General features: G+C 37.6%; 1 non-coding gene across 1 annotated transcript; it reads right to left on the bottom strand.

Annotated features, from left to right (window-relative positions):
* Nucleotides 1-2,817: 2,817 nt before the first annotated feature.
* LOC112704631 (small nucleolar RNA R71) lies at nt 2,818-2,921 on the bottom strand. Its single transcript, XR_003155247.1, has one exon. It is a non-coding gene; the product is annotated as a small nucleolar RNA R71 (small nucleolar RNA).
* Between the last annotated feature and the right edge of the window lie 7,412 nt (nt 2,922-10,333).

Raw genomic sequence — 10,333 nt, 5'->3', positions numbered from 1 at the left:
AGATAGATGGTGGCATTCATGGGAATCCGGAAAGTCTAACCTTGTCTGTGGTATTCCGAGTAGGATTCCGGGAATCCGAAAAGTTTAACCTTGTCTGTGGTATTCCGAGTAGGATTCTGGTATTGAATGACTGTGACGAGCTTCAAACTCCTGAAGGTTGGGCGTTAGTGACAGATGCAAAAGAATCAAGGGATTCTATTCCAACCTGATTGAGAACCGACAGATGATTAGCCGTGCTGTGACAGAGCATAGGACCATTTTCACTGAGAGGATGGGATGTAGCCATTGACAACGGTGATGCACTACATACATCTTGCCATGGAAAGGAGTAAGAAGGATTGGATGAATGTAATAAGAAAGTAGAGATTCAAGAGGAGCACAGCATCTCCATATGCCTATCTGAAATTCTCACCATGGAATTATATGAGTAACTATTTACTATTTTATTTTCTGTTTATTATTTATTTTCAAACTTATCATAAACCATTTAATCTGCCTAACTGAGATTTACAAGGTGACCATAGCTTGCTTCATACCAACAATCTCTGTGGGATTGACCCTTACTCACGTAAGGTATTACTTGGATGACCTAGTACACTTGCTGGTTAAGTTGAACGGAGTTGTGTCCACACATAGCATAGAGCCACAATAATGATTCCATACAATAACAAAGAGACCAACTTTGATGATCACAATTTCGTCCACCAAGTTTTTGGCGCCGTTGCCGGGGATTGTTCGAGTATGGACAACTGACGGTTCATCTTGTTGCTCAGATTAGGTAATTTTCTTTTCAAAAAAAACTTTTCAAAAAACCTTTTTCAAAATTTTTCTTTTCTTTTTCGTTTTTTTTCCCAAAAAATATTTTTGAAAAAAAAATTTATTAATAAGAATACAAAAAAATCATAAAATCATAAAAACCAAAAATATTTTGTGTTCTTGTTTGAGTCTTGAGTCAATTTTTAAGTTTGGTTTCAATTGCATGTTTTTAAAATTTATGCATTATTTTTTCGAAAATCTCATGCATTCATAGTGTTCTTCATGATCTTCAAGTTGTTCTTAACAAGTCTTCTTGTTTGATCTTGATGATTTCTTGTTTTGTGTTGTTTGTTGTTTTTCATATACATTTTTCGTTTGTTAGAGTCCATGCATTAAAGATTTCTAAGTTTGGTGTCTTGCATGTTTTCTTTGCATCAAAAATTTTTCAAAAATATGTTCTTGATTTTCATCATGATCTTCAAAGTGTTCTTGGTGTTCATCTTGCATTCATAGTGTTCTTGCATGCATCATGTGTTTTGATCCAAAGTTTTCTTGTTTTGGGTCATTTTCATGTTTTTCTCTCTCATCATTGAAAAAATTCAAAAAATCAAAAAAAATATCTTCTCCTTTTTTCTCTCAAAATTTCGAAAATTTGAAGTTGACTTAGTCAAAAATTTTCAAAATTAGTTGTTCCTTACAAGTCAAATCAAATTTTCAAATTTTAAAAATCTTATCTTTTCAAAATCTTTTTCAAAAATCATATCTTTTCCATTTTTTCTTTTTTTTCGAAAATTTCAAAAATCTTTTTCAAAATATTTTTGAAATCTTTTTCTTATCTTTATATCATATTTTCGAAATTACACTAACAATTAATGTGATTGATTCAAAAATTTGAAGTTTGTTACTTTCTTATTAAGAAAGGTTCAATCCTTAAGTTCTAGAATCTTATCTTGTAGTTTCTTGTTAGTGAAGTAAGTAATTTTAAATTTAAAAATTAAAATCTTTTTTTTATCTTTTCTATCTTATCTTCTTACCTTATCTTTTTATCATATCTTTTTCAAAAATTTTATCTTATCAAAATTTGATTTCAAAATATCTTATCTAACTTATCTTCTTATCTTTTCAAATTTGATTTTAATATCTTTTTCAACTAACTCTTTGACTTTGTGTTTGTTTCTTATCTTTTTCAAAACCACCTAACCAATTTTCCCTCTCTAATTTTCGAAAATATCTCATCTCTTTTTCAAAAACTCTTTTTGTTTTAAATTTTAATTTTAATCTTATCTTATCTTTAATTTTCGAAAATACTAACCTCTTTTTCAAAATTATTTTTGAAATTCTCCCTCTCTTTTCTTATTCTATTTAATTATTTATTTACTAACACTTCTCTTCACCTCTCTTCATCTAAAAATCCGAACCCATTCTTCTTCACTCTTCTCCCCTTTCTTCTTCTACTAACATAAAGGAATCTCTATACTGTGACATAGAGGATTCCTCTTCTTTTCTTGTTTTCTTCTCTTTCATATGAGCAGGAACAAGGAAAAAGGAACTCTTGTTCAAATTGATCCCGAACCTGAAAGGACTCTGAAGAGGAAACTAAGAGAAGCTAAATTACAACAATCTAAAGGTAACCTTTCAGAAACATTAGAACGAGAGAAGGAGATGGCAGCCGAACCCAACAACAACAATGCAAGGATAATGCTTGGTGACTTCACAAAGCCAACGTCCAAATTTGATGGAAGAAGCATCTCCATTCCTGCCATTGGAGCCAATAATTTTGAGCTTAAGCCTCAACTAGTTGCTTTAATGCAACAGAACTGCAAGTTTTATGGACTTCCATCTGAAGATCCTTACCAGTTTTTAACTGAGTTCTTATAGATTTGTGAGACTGTTAAGACAAATGGAGTTGATCCTGAAGTCTACAGGCTCATGCTTTTCCCTTTTGCTGTAAGAGACAGAGCTAGAATATGGTTGGATTCACAACCTAAGGATAGCCTGGACTCCTGGGATAAGCTAGTCACGACCTTCTTGGATAAATTCTTTCCTCCTCAAAAGCTGAGCAAGCTTAGAGTGGATGTTCAGACCTTCAAACAAAAAGATGGTGAATCCCTCTATGAAGCTTGGGAAAGATACAAGCAGTTGACCAAAAGGTGTCCATCTGACATGTTTTCAGAATGGACCATATTAGATATATTCTATTATGGTCTATCTGAGTTTTCGAAAATGTCATTGGACCATTCTGCAGGTGGATCTATTCACCTAAAGAAAATGCCTGAAGAAGCTCAAGAACTTATTGACATGGTTGCAAATAACCAATTCATGTACACTTCTGAGAGGAATTCCGTGAATAATGGGACACCTCAGAGGAAGGGAGTTCTTGAAATTGATGCTCTGAATGCCATATTGGCTCAGAACAAAGTGTTGACTCAGCAAGTCAACATGATCTCTCAAAGTCTGAATGGATGGCAAAATGCATCCAACAGTACTAAAGAGGCAGCTTCTGAAGAAGCTTATGATCCTGAGAACCCTGCAATAGCAGAGGTAAATTACATGGGTGAACCTTATGGAAACACCTATAATTCATCATGGAGAAATCATCCAAATTTCTCATGGAAGGATCAACAAAAGCCTCAACAAGGCTTTAACAATAGTGGACGCAATAGGCTGAGCAATAGCAAGCCTTTTCCATCATCTTCTCAGCAACAGACAGAGAATTCTGAACAAAACACTTCTAATTTAGCCAATCTAGTCTCTGATCTGTCAAAGGCCACTTTCAGTTTCATGAGTGAAACAAGATCCTCCATCAGAAATCTGGAGGCACAAGTGGGCCAGCTGAGTAAGAAAGTCATTGAAACTCCACCTAGTATTCTCCCAAGCAATACAGAAGAGAATCCAAAAGGAGAGTGCAAGGCCATTGATGTAATCAATATGGTCAAATGCACAAGGGAGGAGAAGGACGAAAATCCTAGTGAGGAAGACCTCATGGGACGTCTCTCAAGTAAGAAGGAGTTTCCTATTAAGGATCCAAAGGAATCTGAGGCTCATATAGAGACCATAGAGATTCCATTAAATCTCCTTCTGCCATTCATGAGCTCTGAAGACTATTCTTCCTCTGAGGAGGATGAAGATGTGACTGGAGAGCAAGTTGCTCAATATTTAGGAGCTATCATGAAGCTGAATGCCAAGTTGTTTGGTAATGAGACTTGGGAAAGTGAACCTCCCTTGCTCATTAATGAACTAGATACCTGGATTCAGCAAATTTTACCTCAAAAAAGACAAGATCCTGGCAAGTTCTTAATACCTTGTACCATAGTCACATTGACCTTTGAAAAAGCACTATGTGATATGGGGTCAGGGATAAATCTTATGCCACTCTCTGTAATGGAGAAGCTGGGGATCATTGAGGTACAACCTGCCTTGTTCTCATTACAATTGGCAGACAAGTCATTGAGACAAGCTTATGGAATAGTAGAGGACGTGTTAGTAAAGGTTGAAGGCCTTTACATCCCTGCTGATTTCATAATCTTAGATACTAGGAAAGAAGAGGATGAATGCATCATCCTTGGAAGACCTTTCCTAGCTACAGTAGGAGCTGTGATAGATGTCAACAGAGCTGAATTAGTCCTTCAATTGAATGAGGACTACCTTGTGTTTAAGGCACATGGCCATCCCTCTGTGACAAAAGAGAGTAAGCATGAAGAGCTTCTTTCAGTACAGAGTCAAGAAGAGCCCCCACAGTCAAACTCTAAGTTTGGTGTTGGGAGGCCACAACCAAACTCTAAGTTTGGTGTTAAGACCCCATATCCAAACTCTAAGTTTAGTGTTGGGACTATACAACACTGACCTGATCACCTGTGAGGCTCCATGAGAGCCCACTGTCAAACTAATGACATTAAAAGAGTGCTTGTTGGGAGGCAACCCAATTTTTATTTATCTAATTTTATTTTTATTGTTATTTTGTGTTTTATTAGGTGCATGATCATGTGGAGTCACGAAAAAAAATATAAAAATTAAAAACAGAATCAAAAACAGCAGAAGAAAAATCAGACCCTGGAGGGAGGACAGACTGGCGTTCAACGCCAGTAAGAAGTATCTGGCTGGCGTTCAACGCCAGAACAGAGCATGAATCTGGCGCTGAACGCTAGAAACAAGCAATATTCTGGCGTTTGAACGCCAGGAATGTGCCTTGAGGAAAGCTGGCGCTGAACGCCAGTAACAAGCATGGAACTGGCATTCAATGCCAGAAACATGCTATACATGGGCGTTGAACGCCCAGAACATGCTACACATGGGCGTTGAACGCCCAGAACGTGCATCACCTCGGCGTTTAAACGCCAGAATGGTATGCAAAGGCATTTTGTATATCTATTTGGTGCAGGGATGTGATTCCTTGACACCTCAGGATCTGTGGATCCCACAGGATCACCTCAGGATCTGTGGACCCCACAGGATCCCCACCTAACATATTCCCACCTTACCTCCTAATCCTATAACACTCTTCCCCATATCACACTTCCCAACAACTTCAATCTCTCTTCCCAATTACCCCCTTCACCACTCACATCCATCCACTCTTCCCCATAAACCCCACCTACCTTCAAAATTCAAAAACACTTTCCCACCCAATCCCACCCTAAATGACCAAAACTACACCCACTACCCTCCTTATATATACCCTTCCATTCTACTTCATTTTCACACAACACAACCCCCTCTTCTATACCTTGGCCGAAACCTACACTCCCCCTTCTCCTCCATATTTTCTTCTTCTTCTTTTTCTCTTCTTTCTTCTCTTGCTCGAGGGCGAGCAATATTTTAAGTTTGGTGTGGTAAAAGCATAAGCTTTTTGTTTTTCCATTACCATCAATGGCACCTAAGGCTGGAGAATCCTCTAGAAAAGGAAAAGGAAAGACAAAAGCTTCCACCTCTGAGTCATGGGAGATGGAAAGATTCATCTCCAAAAGCCAACAAGACCACTTCTATGATGTTGTGGCAAAGAAGAAGGTGATCCCTGAGGTCCCTTTCAAACTCAAGAAAAATGAGTATCCCGAGATCCGACATGAAATCCGAAGAAGAGGTTGGAAAGTCCTAACCAACCCCATGCAATAAGTCAGAATCTTAATGGTTCAAGAGTTCTATGCCAATGCATGGATCACTAGGAACCATGATCAAAGTATGAACCCGAGTCCAAAGAATTATCTCACAATGGTTCGGGGGAAATACTTAGATTTTAGTCCGGAGAATGTGAGGTTGGCGTTCCACTTGCCCATGATGCAAGGATATGTACGCCCCTACATTAGAAGGGTCAACTTTAATCAAAGGTTGGACCAAGTCCTAATGGACATATGAGTGGAAGGAGCTCAATGGAAAAGAGACTCCAAAGGCAAGCTAATTCAACTAAGAAGACTGGACCTCAAGCCTATGGCTAGAGGATGGTTGGAGTTCATTCAACGCTCCATCATTCCCACTAGCAACCGATCTGAAGTTACCGTGGATTGGGCCATCATGATTCATAGCATCATGATTGGAGAGGAAGTAGAAGTTCATGAAGTCATCTCCAATGAAATCTACAAAATAGCCGAAAAGCCCTCCACCATGGCAAGGCTAGCTTTTCCTCACCTTATTTGCCATCTATGCTACTCAGCTGGAGTTATCATAGAAGGAGACATCTCCATTGAGGAGGATAAGCCCATCACCAAGAAGAGGGTGGAGCAAGCAAGAGAGACCCTCCACGGATCTCAAGAGATGCATGAGGAAGCTCATCATCAAGAAATCCCTGAGATGCCTCAAGGGATGCACTTTCCTCCCAACAACTATTGGGAACAACTCAACACTTCCTTAGAAGATTTGAGCTACAATGTGGAACAATTAAGGGTGGAACATCATGAGCACTCCATTATTCTCCATGAAATAAGAGAAGATCAAAGAGCAATGAGGGAGGAGCAACAAAGGCAAGGAAGGGACATAGAAGAGCTTAAGGACATTGTTGGTCCTTTAAGAAGAAGACGCCACTAAGGTGGATTCATTCCTTGTTCTTATTTCTTTCTGCTTTTCAGTTTTTATGTTGTGTTCATTTATGTTTTGTGTCTCTACTTCATGATCATTAGTGTTTAGTAACTATGTCTTAAAGTTATGAAGAATTTCATTAATCCTTCACCTCTCTTAAATGAAAAATGTTTTTAATCAAAAGAACAAGAAGTACATGAATTTCGAATTTATCCTTGAATTTAGTTCAATTATATTGATGTGGTGACAATACTTTCTGTTTTCTGAATGAATGCTTGAACAGTGCATATTTTTGATCTTGTTGTTTATGAATGTTAAAACCGTTGGCTCTTGAAAGAATGATGAACAAAGAGAAATTTTATTGACAATCTGAAAAATCATGAAAATTGATTCTTGAAGCAAGAAAAAGCAGTGAAAAGTAAAAAGCTTGCAAAAAAAATGGCGAAAAAAATAGAAAGAAAAAGAAAAAACAAGCAGAAAAAGCCAATAGCCCTTAAAACCAAAAGGCAAGGGTAAAAGGATCCAAGGCTTTGAGTATCAATGGATAGGAGGGCCCAAGGAAATAAAATCCAGGCCTAAGCGGCTAAATCAAGCTGTCCCTAACCATGTGCTTGTGTCATGCAGGTCCAAGTGAAAAGCTTGAGACTGAGTGGTTAAAGTCATGATCCAAAGCAAAAGAGTGTGCTTAAGAGCTCTGGACACCTCTAACTGGGGACTCTAGCAAAGCTGAGTCACAATCTGAAAAGGTTCACCCAGTCATGTGTCTGTGGCATTTATGTATCCGGTGGTAATACTGGAAAACAAAGTGCCTAGGGCCACGGCCAAGACTCATAAAAGTAGTTGTGTTCAAGAATCAACATACTCAACTAGGAAAGTTAATAACACTATTCGAAATTCTAAGTTCCTAGAGAAGCCAATCATTCTGAACTTCAAAGGAAAAAGTGAGATGCCAAAACTGTTCAGAGGCAAAAAGCTACAAGTCCCGCTCATCTAACTAGAATTAATATTCATTGATATTTTGGAATTTAAAGTATATTCTCTTCTTTTTATCCTATTTGATTTTCAGTTGCTTGGGGACAAGCAACAATTTAAGTTTGGTGTTGTGATGAGCGGATAATTTATACGCTTTTTGGCATTGTTTTTAGGTAGTTTTTAGTAAGTTCAAGCTACTTTTAGGGATGTTTTCATTAGTTTTTATGATAAATTCACATTTCTGGACTTTACTATGAGTTTGTGTGTTTTTCTGTGATTTCAGGTAATTTCTGGCTGAAATTGAGGGACTTGAGCAAAACTCTGAAAAAGGCTGACAAAAGGAATGCTGATGCTGTTGGAACCTGACCTCCCTGCACTCGAAATGGATTTTTTGGAGCTACAGAACTCCAAATGGCGCGCTCTCAACGGCGTTGAAAAGTAGACATTCAGAGCTTTCTAGCAATATATAATAGTCTATACTTTATTCGGGAATTGACGACGTAAAGTGGTGCTCAACGCCAAGTACATGCTGCTGTCTAGAGTTAAACGCCAGAAACACGTCACAACCCGGAGTTGAACGCCAGAAACACGCTATAACTCGGCGTTCAACTCCAAAGGAAGCCTCAGCTCGTGGATAGATCAAGCTCTCAGCCCAAACACATACCAAGTGGGCCCCAGAAGTGGATTTATGCATCAATTATTTACTCATGTAAACCCTAGTAGCTAGTTTAGTATAAATAAGACTTTTTACTAGTGTATTAGAGTCTTATCTGGTCTTTGACCATATCTGGGAACATCTCTGGACGCCTAGTCCTTAGACCATGGGGGCTGGCCATTCGGCCATGCCTGAACCTTTCACTTATGTATTTTCAACGGTGGAGTTTCTACACACCATATATTAAGGGTGTGGAGCTCTGCTGTACCTCAAGTTTTAATGCAATTACTATTATTTTCTATTCAATTCTCTTTTATTCTTATTCCAAGATATACGTTGCACAACAACTTGATGAATGTGATGATCCGTGGCACTCATCATCATTCTCACCTATGAACGCGCGTGATTGACAACCACTTCCGTTCTACCTTAGGCCGGGTGCATATCTCTTAGATTCCCCAACAGAATCTTCGTGGTATAAGCTAGATAGATGGCGGCATTCATGGGAATCCGGAAAGTCTAACCTTGTCTGTGGTATTCCGAGTAGGATTCCGGGAATCCGGAAAGTCTAACCTTGTCTGTGGTATTCCGAGTAGGATTTTGGTATTGAATGACTGTGACGAGCTTCAAACTCCTGAAGGCTGGGCGTTAGTGACAAACGCAAAAGAATCAAGGGATTCTATTCCAACCTGATTGAGAACCGACAGATGATTAGCCGTGCTGTGACAGAGCATAGGACCATTTTCACTGAGAGGATGGGATGTAGCCATTGACAACGGTGATGCCCTACATACAGCTTGCCATGGAAAGGAGTAAGAAGGATTGGATGAATGTAATAAGAAAGTAGAGATTCAAGAGGAGCACAACATCTCCATATGCCTATCTGAAATTCTCACCATGGAATTATATGAGTAACTATTTACTATTTTATTTCTGTTTATTATTTATTTTCAAACTTATCATAAACCATTTAATCTGCCTAACTGAGATTTACAAGGTGACCATAGCTTGCTTCATACCAACAATCTCTGTGGGATCGACCCTTACTCACGTAAGGTATTACTTGGATGACCCAGTACACTTGCTGGTTAAGTTGAACGGAGTTGTGTCCACACATAGCATAGAGCCACAATAATGATTCCATACAATAACAAAGAGACCAACTTTGATGATCACAATTTCGTCCACCAAGTTTTTGGCGCCGTTGCCGGGGATTGTTCGAGTATGGACAACTGACGGTTCATCTTTTTGAAAGTTTTCGAAAAATAAAGGAAAAAGGATAAAAAAAATGAAAAAGATTTTATTTTGAAAAAAGATTTTGATAAGATAAATTTTTGAAATTGAAATCTTAGCTTGACTAACAAGAAACAACTTATTTTAAAAAAATTTGACCAAGTCAACCCAAAGATTTCGAAATTTATGAGAGAAAAAGGGAAAGATATTTTTTATTTTTGAATTTTTAATGAGGAGAGAAAAAACACAAAAATGACTAAAGACATAAAAATTTTGGATTAAAATAAATGATGCATGCAAGAACACTATGAATGTCAAGATGAACACCAAGAACACTTTGAAGATCATGATGAACATCAAGAACTTATTTTTGAAAAATTTTCAAGAAAAGAAAAACATGCAAGACACCAAACTTAGAGATTTTTCATGTTTAGACACTATGAATTCAAAGATGCATATGAAAAACAACAAAAGACACAAAACAAGAAAATATGAAGATCAAACAAGAGGACTCATTAAGAACAAATTGAAGATCATGAAGAACACATGCATGAGTTTTTTCGAAGTTTTTTAGAAAATTAAAAAAAATGCAATTTACATCAAACTTAAAAATTGACACTAACTGATGAGCGGATAATTAATACGCTTTTTGACATTGTTTTTAGGTAGTTTTTAGTAGGATCTAGTTACTTTTAGGGATGTTTTCATTAG

Source organism: Arachis hypogaea, chromosome 7 (assembly GCF_003086295.3).
Source record: "Arachis hypogaea cultivar Tifrunner chromosome 7, arahy.Tifrunner.gnm2.J5K5, whole genome shotgun sequence".
NCBI classification, from domain to species: Eukaryota; Viridiplantae; Streptophyta; class Magnoliopsida; order Fabales; family Fabaceae; genus Arachis; species Arachis hypogaea.
This window is presented reverse-complemented; position numbering and strand designations above follow the sequence as displayed.